Below are 14,267 nucleotides of genomic sequence, written 5' to 3'. Positions count from 1 at the left end.
CTCAGCTCTGGGCTCCTCGTTATCCACCAATGGTTTCTCCAGTGGGTCGGGACTTAATTTTCTCTGACGTGTTCTACGTTGGCATCTCCCAATTCTAATTTTTCCTGCAAAGGCCTTCAGCATTGTGCAGGTGTGCCCCACCATAACGTTGAGCCAGCGGGGGCGAACGACGCGCTCAGCAGTGTGCATCGGGGTAGAGAGGGCAGAGTTCACGCTCTCTGCCACCTCTTTGCTAATGACAGCTGCACAAAGCTCCACGCTGTCGTCGTCCATCTGGCTCGCAACGTCCAGAGCTTGGGCGATACTCTGGGAGAGCGCGTCCCCCAGGCTGGACCTGATGCTCTCCTCAGAGACAGACGTCTTCATGCCCGTAAAAGCAGCCAAAATGGCCTTAGTTAGGGACGTTACAACCTCGAGAACAAGGTCTGCCACCACGATTAAGGTGGCGCCATCAGGTTTGCCTGATCTTAATAGAAGCCACTGATCTCCTGTCACCCCTTTAACAAAGGGCTCAACAATAGGAAACAGAGTCACTCTGAGCTCTGGCATTGCCTCTGTCTGTTGGCTGTTCATGGCCATTACAACTGTATTAACCCACTAACCAGCAATTTAAACAATACTGTTATTGATTATTTTTAAATATCTAGCAACTGAACAAATTATGGGGATTATTTTTAAATGTTTAGCAATTTAAAAAACAATCTGAATTATTTTTAGATATCCTGATATTCAAAGAATAATGTGGATTGTTTTTAGATATCCTGTTATTCAAAGAATAGTGTGGATTATTTTCAATTACTGTACTAAATTTGAAGGAACTGGTCTGAAGGTGACTGTCTGACAGTAGAAGCTGCTCCTACCTGCAGGAAGATATGTCTACGTCATTCTAAACTTCAAGGACCAAAGCAATCTAGAACGTGACGCCATAGATCGAAGCACCGAGCGATCGCTAAGCCCCGCCCACCCACACAACGACCGCAGCTTTGCAACAGTTGCTAGGCAACCGCTGCCACTTGGTAATATCTGTTTCTTTTCAAACCTTTATAAACTAATTTTAAGGCGTTTTTTCAAACCTTTATTAACATGTTTTAAGGCTTTTTTCCTACGTTTTTTTGCAGTAAGAAAACTCCAATATGATTTTGATAGAGTAAATAAAGTTTGTATAAAGTATTTGTATTATGTTTGCAATTTTAAACATGAAATAGTGACTTATTTTGTACAAATGTTTGACCAAGAATGGTTAAGAATATATACAAATCATATCAGTCAAATATATCTCTCTTAGATATATCTCTCATGTTGTGGACCAAAGCGCTCCACTAGAAGTAGCAAGAATTCTGCTCACCACTTCCACACTTTGAAATCCAACTGGAGCGGCCAGAGTTTACTTTGCAGCTGGAATCTAGCAGAATCAGTGGATCACAAAATAATCTGAAACTTGTCAGGATTCAAGTAATGTGTTTGTGTTGTGAACGTTGTGAAGCAGCCATAGACTGTCCGACCAAGCAACGAGCGTCCTTTGAGGAGCTGCTGACACTCACAGCCATGGTTTGGGAGTTTGAGGGGACACGAAGAGAGGACTAAACAATAATACCATCTGCAAGAAGTTAGCGTGTATGTAGCAGTAGCACATATCAGTTATATTAGAAATGTAGCGAGTGTTTTCATTGAAAGAAGAGCAATACATGGTAGCCTACTGTAAACACTGATTTGTATCGGTGAAAATATCAATTAATGCTAAGAATTTACAACATATTTTATGATATTTAGATCACAAAACACAAGGTTTACATGATTATAGTTAGGTTTCTTTCTATACTGGTGTGTCCAGAGAATATAGTGTTTGCCTCTGGCCACTAGATGTCCCCAGAGGGTTACAGGTGATTACAAGACTTTAATGTGGTTTCCATTTGAATTGAAAAGTTAACTAAGCAGTTGAAGTAATACTTCATGAAACATATACCACCCTTGTTGTTTGATAAGTTATGAAGTCAGCATGGTCTAAGCATTACCATACATTACACATGTAATAATATTTTAACTAATAATGTGGAACATGTGCACTTTGGCCTCAGACAGATTTAGATTGAATTAAGTTGGGCTGGTGTACTTGCACAAGTGTCGACCCTGGATGCTCTGCAGCTGTTGAGAATTTCACAGCTGGGCAAGAGGCTCTGTGCAGGCTTGTGATCTGTGGCTCCATGCTGGAATGTCTCCCAGATGCCCCCAAACCGTAACCATCAAATTTGGTTTGAACGAGAAATTGCGATTTTCATGAAGCTGCTGATGTAAAATCAATGTGTGTGTGTATGTGTGTGTGTGTGTGTGACGACCCCTGCCTTGTTGTCTCCTGTGGTGTGCATGGCCCTTTAATGTTTCCCCTCTGCCTGTGACGCCCTGATTGGGGACACCTGACGCCCTGATTAAGGACACCTGACGGCTGGCAGAGGATAAAGAGGCCGGAGGCAGAGTCTCGATCGCTCGCTCTCCCGCAGTAGGACCTGACCACGGAGCAGCCATGTTGCTTAGCCTTTTTTGGCTTTTTCCTTTGTGTTAGTTTTTCTTTGTTTATGACAAACTTTTGTTAATAAATATATTTTTCATACATGTTCTTGTCCTTTCCCACGCTTTTTGTTATGGCCAAGAGCCAGGCCATGACAGTGTGTTTGAGGTATACATGTGTTGCCTGGAAGCTCTGATCATGTAGGGAAATTAAGTGATGAAATCAGGTCTACACACCTGTAGCTTTGAAATGCTGTGTGTGTGTGTGTTAATCAGCTGGATAGCACAAATACTTTGACTTATTGCCCCATTTCACCACCGGGTCAAATTGACCTGGGAAGACCACAGATGCTACACTTTTAAATAAAATACCCATAATTCAATTAAAGTAGTGCTCGTAATTTTGGGAACAGGGAACCATCCATGTAATTTGTGTGGCAATGAGATGTAATGACCCCTTTTTATCACATCAAAACTTCTGAGATTGGGTCAAGTTGACCCGACGACAGAAAGCTAAATAAACGACAACTTGACTCTCAATATCAATTTTAAATGATTTTATTGACTTAAAGATGAACGTATTGATTCCTGTAAGAAACAAATATCTGTTCCACTGAGTACCAACGTTTTTAAATATGAATAAGATGCATGAAAAAATATGATTCAAATCAGGCTATAAATTATATATGAACATAACCTTTAGAATAAAGATGTAAAATATACAGAGATGAGCAGATTATAATTATTTATTGATTTGAATTGAGTGAATCAGCTACAATATTTTTGTATTGAATGAATGTGCATACTGTTAATGCTTAATACAGTATTCTTAACAATATCATTATCATTAATATTCTTCCTCTTTAAATGTTCCTAATTTCCATGAATTTGTCAAGAGACTTTTGTCTCTGATTGCTTTTATTGTTCATTATAAGGTGCGCACAGTGAACAGGAAACTTTAGAAATGTGTGACCATTCGTCATAACCATAAAGAAACAAAATACATAGAGATTAGCAGATTATTATTCATGAATTTATTTATTTAATCGGCTTTAAGATGTTTATATTTAATAAACGTACATAGCATTACTGTTCTAAATGATGTATCATGTAATTTCTTCCTCAAATGTTCCTAATTTCCATGATTTTGTCCTCGAGACATTTGTCTCTGATTGCTTTTATTGTTCATTTAAAGAAATGTAAGAGTTCTTTTTAATGTAATCAATGTGGGGAAATTGGAGCAACCCCGCCTCTATTTTGAACGGAAAATACCCCTGGATATTTGTTCCTTCAAAATGGCTGTCCACTCTTAGAGTTTTTTTTACTTGATTTCATGAATCAGTTGGGAAAACCGAAGCACTCGGAGGAAACCCGTGTGGATTTAGAAGGACAAAGACCCGTGGCAATCTACCCCTAATATTCCCCTAAATATTGCACGCTACAGGTTTTTCATTTTCAGTTAAATGCTAAAATGCGGGAAAACCTGGAGGAACCCTGCGGCACAGTTCACTTACTGAACTCTCCTCCAGATGTTGGAGATGGCTTTTCCAACAGACCTAAAGAATCTGCAGATGGTTCTATGTTCCTGAGGTGGGTTGAGCAGGCGATCATTGACGGACCAGACTATATCAGCTCCAAGTTCTGGGTCCTTTAAAATCAAACGGGCTAGGACCATATCTTGAGAGCCCGCAATCTTGCACAAGTGCTGGTAAACAATCTTGTCAAGGTCAGCGAAGGTTGTTGGGGTGGTGTAAAAGTCCACGTGCTGCACCTCAGCCCAAACTCTATCAAAGAGGCTCTTAATGATGTCCCCGTCATCCGCAATAGTGCGCCCCACTTTAGATTTCTTGAAGGCCAGTGTGACCAGCTTCGCCACAAAAATCCGAACGCAGACTCTATTCAAATCCCGCTGCCTGTTTGCGTCCTCCTCCAAAGCACTGGCAGTTCTCTGCTCACAAAGCGCGGCTCGCTCCAAAGCCTCTGACTGAAACAGAGCCTCAGGCCCCATTATGGCCTGTTGGACCCTTTGACTCTGGGTGGCGACCTGAGTGTTCACAAACCAGCTCATCAGCGACACGAAACGCCACGCCTGTTTGCGGATCTCTGTGTACATGTTGGCATGCACCTGAGGAACGAGCAACGTCCTGACAGACGAGTGCCTGACGGGCTCTGGGAAATCACTGTGCGACATACCACTAGCAATGTGTCTGTACAACATGTCGGTGAGTGCCTGAATAAATACTAAATGCTTGACACTGGAGAAGTCCTTGAACCTTTTAGAGACACTAATTTGTTTCCCCCCCATTTCACCTGCCTCAGTCATGAGAAGAGCACTTACGCCGCTCATCAGTGACTTCATGGACTTCGTAGTTTCAGCTTTGGGGTCTGGGTGGAATTTCTTTTTAAGCTTTACCACCATGCGATGAATCCAAGCTTTGGCAAAACGCTTTGCCAAGCAGTTCTTCACCCTCAGCTTTACGCCCTGCTTGCATTTGGTCTTCTGTTTTTGTTGACTGGTGGACTTGCCAGCATTCGTCCTCTCCTGATTCTCCTCCTGCTGGGTCAGAAGGGCTGTGATGCCCTCCGCGGTGTTTGCGATCTCCAGAGAGCACTCCTCTTGCAGCAGAGCATAAACCTGGTCAGGCAAATCGTCCAGGACAGGATCGGTGATTTTTCTCAGCTCCTTGTCAATGAGTTCTTCGATGGATTTTTGTTTGCGGATGTCAATCACTGAGTCCCCTGACGAACTCTGCTCCTGGACTCCTAGTAGTAAGGAAACCACTGAGACCGGTGACTCAGCTCTGGGCTCCTCGTTATCCACCAATGGTTTCTCCAGTGGGTCGGGACTTAATTTTCTCTGACGTGTTCTACGTTGGCATCTCCCAATTCTAATTTTTCCTGCAAAGGCCTTCAGCATTGTGCAGGTGTGCCCCACCATAACGTTGAGCCAGCGGGGGCGAACGACGCGCTCAGCAGTGTGCATCGGGGTAGAGAGGGCAGAGTTCACGCTCTCTGCCACCTCTTTGCTAATGACAGCTGCACAAAGCTCCACGCTGTCGTCGTCCATCTGGCTCGCAACGTCCAGAGCTTGGGCGATACTCTGGGAGAGCGCGTCCCCCAGGCTGGACCTGATGCTCTCCTCAGAGACAGACGTCTTCATGCCCGTAAAAGCAGCCAAAATGGCCTTAGTTAGGGACGTTACAACCTCGAGAACAAGGTCTGCCACCACGATTAAGGTGGCGCCATCAGGTTTGCCTGATCTTAATAGAAGCCACTGATCTGCTGTCACCCCTTTAACAAAGGGCTCAACAATAGGAAACAGAGTCACTCTGAGCTCTGGCATTGCCTCTGTCTGTTGGCTGTTCATGGCCATTACAACTGTATTAACCCACTAACCAGCAATTTAAACAATACTGTTATTGATTATTTTTAAATATCTAGCAACTGAACAAATTATGGGGATTATTTTTAAATGTTTAGCAATTTAAAAAACAATCTGAATTATTTGTAGATATCCTGATATTCAAAGAATAATGTGGATTGTTTTTAGATATCCTGTTATTCAAAGAATAGTGTGGATTATTTTCAATTACTGTACTAAATTTGAAGGAACTGGTCTGAAGGTGACTGTCTGACAGTAGAAGCTGCTCCTACCTGCAGGAAGATATGTCTACGTCATTCTAAACTTCAAGGACCAAAGCAATCTAGAACGTGACGCCATAGATCGAAGCACCGAGCGATCGCTAAGCCCCGCCCACCCACACAACGACCGCAGCTTTGCAACAGTTGCTAGGCAACCGCTGCCACTTGGTAATATCTGTTTCTTTTCAAACCTTTATAAACTAATTTTAAGGCGTTTTTTCAAACCTTTATTAACATGTTTTAAGGCTTTTTTCCTACGTTTTTTTGCAGTAAGAAAACTCCAATATGATTTTGATAGAGTAAATAAAGTTTGTATAAAGTATTTGTATTATGTTTGCAATTTTAAACATGAAATAGTGACTTATTTTGTACAAATGTTTGACCAAGAATGGTTAAGAATATTTACAAATCATATCAGTCAAATATATCTCTCTTAGATATATCTCTCATGTTGTGGACCAAAGCGCTCCACTAGAAGTAGCAAGAATTCTGCTCACCACTTCCACACTTTGAAATCCAACTGGAGCGGCCAGAGTTTACTTTGCAGCTGGAATCTAGCAGAATCAGTGGATCACAAAATAATCTGAAACTTGTCAGGATTCAAGTAATGTGTTTGTGTTGTGAACGTTGTGAAGCAGCCATAGACTGTCCGACCAAGCAACGAGCGTCCTTTGAGGAGCTGCTGACACTCACAGCCATGGTTTGGGAGTTTGAGGGGACACGAAGAGAGGACTAAACAATAATACCATCTGCAAGAAGTTAGCGTGTATGTAGCAGTAGCACATATCAGTTATATTAGAAATGTAGCGAGTGTTTTCATTGAAAGAAGAGCAATACATGGTAGCCTACTGTAAACACTGATTTGTATCGGTGAAAATATCAATTAATGCTAAGAATTTACAACATATTTTATGATATTTAGATCACAAAACACAAGGTTTACATGATTATAGTTAGGTTTCTTTCTATACTGGTGTGTCCAGAGAATATAGTGTTTGCCTCTGGCCACTAGATGTCCCCAGAGGGTTACAGGTGATTACAAGACTTTAATGTGGTTTCCATTTGAATTGAAAAGTTAACTAAGCAGTTGAAGTAATACTTCATGAAACATATACCACCCTTGTTGTTTGATAAGTTATGAAGTCAGCATGGTCTAAGCATTACCATACATTACACATGTAATAATATTTTAACTAATAATGTGGAACATGTGCACTTTGGCCTCAGACAGATTTAGATTGAATTAAGTTGGGCTGGTGTACTTGCACAAGTGTCGACCCTGGATGCTCTGCAGCTGTTGAGAATTTCACAGATGGGCAAGAGGCTCTGTGCAGGCTTGTGATCTGTGGCTCCATGCTGGAATGTCTCCCAGATGCCCCCAAACCGTAACCATCAAATTTGGTTTGAACGAGAAATTGCGATTTTCATGAAGCTGCTGATGTAAAATCAATGTGTGTGTGTATGTGTGTGTGTGTGTGTGTGACGACCCCTGCCTTGTTGTCTCCTGTGGTGTGCATGGCCCTTTAATGTTTCCCCTCTGCCTGTGACGCCCTGATTGGGGACACCTGACGCCCTGATTAAGGACACCTGACGGCTGGCAGAGGATAAAGAGGCCGGAGGCAGAGTCTCGATCGCTCGCTCTCCCGCAGTGGACCTGACCACGGAGCAGCCATGTTGCTTAGCCTTTTTTGGCTTTTTCCTTTGTGTTAGTTTTTCTTTGTTTATGACAAACTTTTGTTAATAAATATATTTTTCATACATGTTCTTGTCCTTTCCCACGCTTTTTGTTATGGCCAAGAGCCAGGCCATGACAGTGTGTTTGAGGTATACATGTGTTGCCTGGAAGCTCTGATCATGTAGGGAAATTAAGTGATGAAATCAGGTCTACACACCTGTAGCTTTGAAATGCTGTGTGTGTGTGTGTTAATCAGCTGGATAGCACAAATACTTTGACTTATTGCCCCATTTCACCACCGGGTCAAATTGACCTGGGAAGACCACAGATGCTACACTTTTAAATAAAATACCCATAATTCAATTAAAGTAGTGCTCGTAATTTTGGGAACAGGGAACCATCCATGTAATTTGTGTGGCAATGAGATGTAATGACCCCTTTTTATCACATCAAAACTTCTGAGATTGGGTCAAGTTGACCCGACGACAGAAAGCTAAATAAACGACAACTTGACTCACAATATCAATTTTAAATGATTTTATTGACTTAAAGATGAACGTATTGCTTCCTGTAAGAAACACATATCTGTTCCACTGAGTACCAACGTTTTTAAATATGAATAAGATGCATGAAAAAATATGATTCAAATCAGGCTATAAATTATATATGAACATAACCTTTAGAATAAAGATGTAAAATATACAGAGATGAGCAGATTATAATTATTTATTGATTTGAATTGATTGAATCAGCTACAATATTTTTGTATTGAATGAATGTGCATACTGTTAATGCTTAATACAGTATTCTTAACAATATCATTATCATTAATATTCTTCCTCTTTAAATGTTCCTAATTTCCATGAATTTGTCAAGAGACTTTTGTCTCTGATTGCTTTTATTGTTCATTATAAGGTGCGCACAGTGAACAGGAAACTTTAGAAATGTGTGACCATTCGTCATAACCATAAAGAAACAAAATACATAGAGATTAGCAGATTATTATTCATGAATTTATTTATTTAATCGGCTTTAAGATGTTTATATTTAATAAACGTACATAGCATTACTGTTCTAAATGATGTATCATGTAATTTCTTCCTCAAATGTTCCTAATTTCCATGATTTTGTCCTCGAGACATTTGTCTCTGATTGCTTTTATTGTTCATTTAAAGAAATGTAAGAGTTCTTTTTAATGTAATCAATGTGGGGAAATTGGAGCAACCCCGCCTCTATTTTGAACGGAAAATACCCCTGGATATTTGTTCCTTCAAAATGGCTGTCCACTCTTAGAGTTTTTTTTACTTGATTTCATGAATCAGTTGGGAAAACCGAAGCACTCGGAGGAAACCCGTGTGGATTTAGAAGGACAAAGACCCGTGGCAATCTACCCCTAATATTCCCCTAAATATTGCACGCTACAGGTTTTTCATTTTCAGTTAAATGCTAAAATGCGGGAAAACCTGGAGGAACCCTGCGGCACAGTTCACTTACTGAACTCTCCTCCAGATGTTGGAGATGGCTTTTCCAACAGACCTAAAGAATCTGCAGATGGTTCTATGTTCCTGAGGTGGGTTGAGCAGGCGATCATTGACGGACCAGACTATATCAGCTCCAAGTTCTGGGTCCTTTAAAATCAAACGGGCTAGGACCATATCTTGAGAGCCCGCAATCTTGCACAAGTGCTGGTAAACAATCTTGTCAAGGTCAGCGAAGGTTGTTGGGGTGGTGTAAAAGTCCACGTGCTGCACCTCAGCCCAAACTCTATCAAAGAGGCTCTTAATGATGTCCCCGTCATCCGCAATAGTGCGCCCCACTTTAGATTTCTTGAAGGCCAGTGTGACCAGCTTCGCCACAAAAATACGAACGCAGACTCTATTCAAATCCCGCTGCCTGTTTGCGTCCTCCTCCAAAGCACTGGCAGTTCTCTGCTCACAAAGCGCGGCTCGCTCCAAAGCCTCTGACTGAAACAGAGCCTCAGGCCCCATTATGGCCTGTTGGACCCTTTGACTCTGGGTGGCGACCTGAGTGTTCACAAACCAGCTCATCAGCGACACGAAACGCCACGCCTGTTTGCGGATCTCTGTGTACATGTTGGCATGCACCTGAGGAACGAGCAACGTCCTGACAGACGAGTGCCTGACGGGCTCTGGGAAATCACTGTGCGACATACCACTAGCAATGTGTCTGTACAACATGTCGGTGAGTGCCTGAATAAATACTAAATGCTTGACACTGGAGAAGTCCTTGAACCTTTTAGAGACACTAATTTGTTTCCCCCCCATTTCACCTGCCTCAGTCATGAGAAGAGCACTTACGCCGCTCATCAGTGACTTCATGGACTTCGTAGTTTCAGCTTTGGGGTCTGGGTGGAATTTCTTTTTAAGCTTTACCACCATGCGATGAATCCAAGCTTTGGCAAAACGCTTTGCCAAGCAGTTCTTCACCCTCAGCTTTACGCCCTGCTTGCATTTGGTCTTCTGTTTTTGTTGACTGGTGGACTTGCCAGCATTCGTCCTCTCCTGATTCTCCTCCTGCTGGGTCAGAAGGGCTGTGATGCCCTCCGCGGTGTTTGCGATCTCCAGAGAGCACTCCTCTTGCAGCAGAGCATAAACCTGGTCAGGCAAATCGTCCAGGACAGGATCGGTGATTTTTCTCAGCTCCTTGTCAATGAGTTCTTCGATGGATTTTTGTTTGCGGATGTCAATCACTGAGTCCCCTGACGAACTCTGCTCCTGGACTCCTAGTAGTAAGGAAACCACTGAGACCGGTGACTCAGCTCTGGGCTCCTCGTTATCCACCAATGGTTTCTCCAGTGGGTCGGGACTTAATTTTCTCTGACGTGTTCTACGTTGGCATCTCCCAATTCTAATTTTTCCTGCAAAGGCCTTCAGCATTGTGCAGGTGTGCCCCACCATAACGTTGAGCCAGCGGGGGCGAACGACGCGCTCAGCAGTGTGCATCGGGGTAGAGAGGGCAGAGTTCACGCTCTCTGCCACCTCTTTGCTAATGACAGCTGCACAAAGCTCCACGCTGTCGTCGTCCATTTGGCTCGCAACGTCCAGAGCTTGGGCGATACTCTGGGAGAGCGCGTCCCCCAGGCTGGACCTGATGCTCTCCTCAGAGACAGACGTCTTCATGCCCGTAAAAGCAGCCAAAATGGCCTTAGTTAGGGACGTTACAACCTCGAGAACAAGGTCTGCCACCACGATTAAGGTGGCGCCATCAGGTTTGCCTGATCTTAATAGAAGCCACTGATCTCCTGTCACCCCTTTAACAAAGGGCTCAACAATAGGAAACAGAGTCACTCTGAGCTCTGGCATTGCCTCTGTCTGTTGGCTGTTCATGGCCATTACAACTGTATTAACCCACTAACCAGCAATTTAAACAATACTGTTATTGATTATTTTTAAATATCTAGCAACTGAACAAATTATGGGGATTATTTTTAAATGTTTAGCAATTTAAAAACAATCTGAATTATTTTTAGATATCCTGATATTCAAAGAATAATGCGGATTGTTTTTAGATATCCTGTTATTCAAAGAATAGTGTGGATTATTTTCAATTACTGTACTAAATTTGAAGGAACTGGTCTGAAGGTGACTGTCTGACAGTAGAAGCTGCTCCTACCTGCAGGAAGATATGTCTACGTCATTCTAAACTTCAAGGACCAAAGCAATCTAGAACGTGACGCCATAGATCGAAGCACCGAGCGATCGCTAAGCCCCGCCCACCCACACAACGACCGCAGCTTTGCAACAGTTGCTAGGCAACCGCTGCCACTTGGTAATATCTGTTTCTTTTCAAACCTTTATAAACTAATTTTAAGGCGTTTTTTCAAACCTTTATTAACATGTTTTAAGGCTTTTTTCCTACGTTTTTTTGCAGTAAGAAAACTCCAATATGATTTTGATAGAGTAAATAAAGTTTGTATAAAGTATTTGTATTATGTTTGCAATTTTAAACATGAAATAGTGACTTATTTTGTACAAATGTTTGACCAAGAATGGTTAAGAATATTTACAAATCATATCAGTCAAATATATCTCTCTTAGATATATCTCTCATGTTGTGGACCAAAGCGCTCCACTAGAAGTAGCAAGAATTCTGCTCACCACTTCCACACTTTAAATCCAACTGGAGCGGCCAGAGTTTACTTTGCAGCTGGAATCTAGCAGAATCAGTGGATCACAAAATAATCTGAAACTTGTCAGGATTCAAGTAATGTGTTTGTGTTGTGAACGTTGTGAAGCAGCCATAGACTGTCCGACCAAGCAACGAGCGTCCTTTGAGGAGCTGCTGACACTCACAGCCATGGTTTGGGAGTTTGAGGGGACACGAAGAGAGGACTAAACAATAATACCATCTGCAAGAAGTTAGCGTGTATGTAGCAGTAGCACATATCAGTTATATTAGAAATGTAGCGAGTGTTTTCATTGAAAGAAGAGCAATACATGGTAGCCTACTGTAAACACTGATTTGTATCTGTGAAAATATCAATTAATGCTAAGAATTTACAACATATTTTATGATATTTAGATCACAAAACACAAGGTTTACATGATTATAGTTAGGTTTTTTTCTATACTGGTGTGTCCAGAGAATATAGTGTTTGCCTCTGGCCACTAGATGTCCCCAGAGGGTTACAGGTGATTACAAGACTTTAATGTGGTTTCCATTTGAATTAAAAAGTTAACTAAGCAGTTGAAGTAATACTTCATGAAACATATAGGCCTACCACCCTTGTTGTTTGATAAGTTATAAAGTCAGCATGGTCTAAGCATTACCATACATTACACATGTAATCATATTTTAACTAATAATGTGGAACATGTGCACTTTGGCCTCAGACGGATTTAGATTGAATTAAGTTGGGCTGGTGTCGACCCTGGATGCTCTGCAGCTGTTGAGAATTTCACAGCTGGGCAAGAGGCTCTGTGCAGGCTTGTGATCTGTGGCTCCATGCTGGAATGTCTCCCAGATGCCCCCAAACCATAACAGCTGGAACGAAATCAGTGCAATGATCTCATCTGTTTGAAGGGATGGAAAGTACGGGAACGAAAGGAAAAAAGAGACGACAGTAATGATGTAATTTGTTTTGTGAGTGGTAGAGTGAGAAGGGCTGATGAAGAAAGGAGAGGATGAAGGTGCAGAAAGTCATATAAAACGGTGGATTCTCAGCCTTGATCCAAGGCTCTTTCGCTATTATTGACAGAGCCCTTAGTGATCTGTGCAACAACAGATTTGTTTTTCAGCATGGACGGACCTCACTGCCATTTAATTTGTTTTGGCAGGCTTTCTTGAAGCTTAGCTGGTGTGTGTGTGTGAGTGTATTTATGCAAATTATCTTTGGAATGCCTTAAAAGATTTGTAAGGAAAAGAGAGACTGCATTTATATACAGATACACAGAGTCTTGTACCTCTCGCATACAGTACTGTAGCATTCCTATAAGCAAAGAACCCCTCTTTAATACAACACCACATTTATTGTGTTTATAATGAAGAAGTTAAACTGTCGAGTGAGGAATTACCAGTCCATCACATCGAGATGCCACAGATGTGTTAAGTGTTCAAAGAAAGATAACCCACACACTGCACAACCTTGTAAAAATTCACACACAAAGAGTCAAACAATTCTGTATCTCACCTTGAATAATTGCAAATTATAGAGTATTGCCTCTGTATGAGAGATTTGACACATTCAGCGTATACCCTTATGCACATTATAAATTTGACCTCCCCGATTGAATACGGAGAGATGACACTTTCCCATACAAAGTGTTGATTAGTCAATGAATTCTCTTGATTTTCAAAGTTGTTAGTCACATTACAATCAGTAACTCCTGACACTGTTTAAATTGAATCATCTTTTGATAGCAATCATGCAGAGGGCAACAAATACCAAAGCCTGTTACAGAGTTAATAAGAAAGTTCCACAAGTTCTAAAACGACTTTCGTTGCAGATGAAGAGCAATTAATGAAACCAGCTTTCCATAATCTCTATCGTCCTCTCCCAGGGAAATATAGGCTGTTGCCTCACAGTTTATCGTCCCCTCTCAGAAGAACAGGGTCATTGAGGGGTAGCCTGCTGGAGAGAAGCGGTAGGTGGAGGGACTTTCTCCTTCTTATATCACCTTTTCACAGACTACCTTCCACAACATTTTTTCTTCTAACACCAGAGAAGTTTTGGCCCGGTTTTCACACCAAACCTTTGTTAGAGAGGAACATATTGTTTTTTTAGTAAGAGGAGGACTGAAGCTTAAAAGAGATCGATGTCATCCGTGTCTATCAAAAAAGCCTGCTGGGTTGGCTTCACAAAGAGGCCCTTTGTGTGTAACAAAGAGTGTCAAGATTCTACTGGTGATTTTCTCAATAGACCAGAGAAGAGGAAGGAAACAATCAATTGGAGAACACTGTGACAACAGGAAATGTTTGGGGTATGGAT

This window comes from Trematomus bernacchii, unplaced genomic scaffold (assembly GCF_902827165.1).
Source record: "Trematomus bernacchii unplaced genomic scaffold, fTreBer1.1, whole genome shotgun sequence".
Classification (NCBI taxonomy): Eukaryota; Metazoa; Chordata; class Actinopteri; order Perciformes; family Nototheniidae; genus Trematomus; species Trematomus bernacchii.
The sequence above is the reverse complement of the archived record's forward strand: the minus strand, read 5'-3'. Positions refer to the sequence as shown.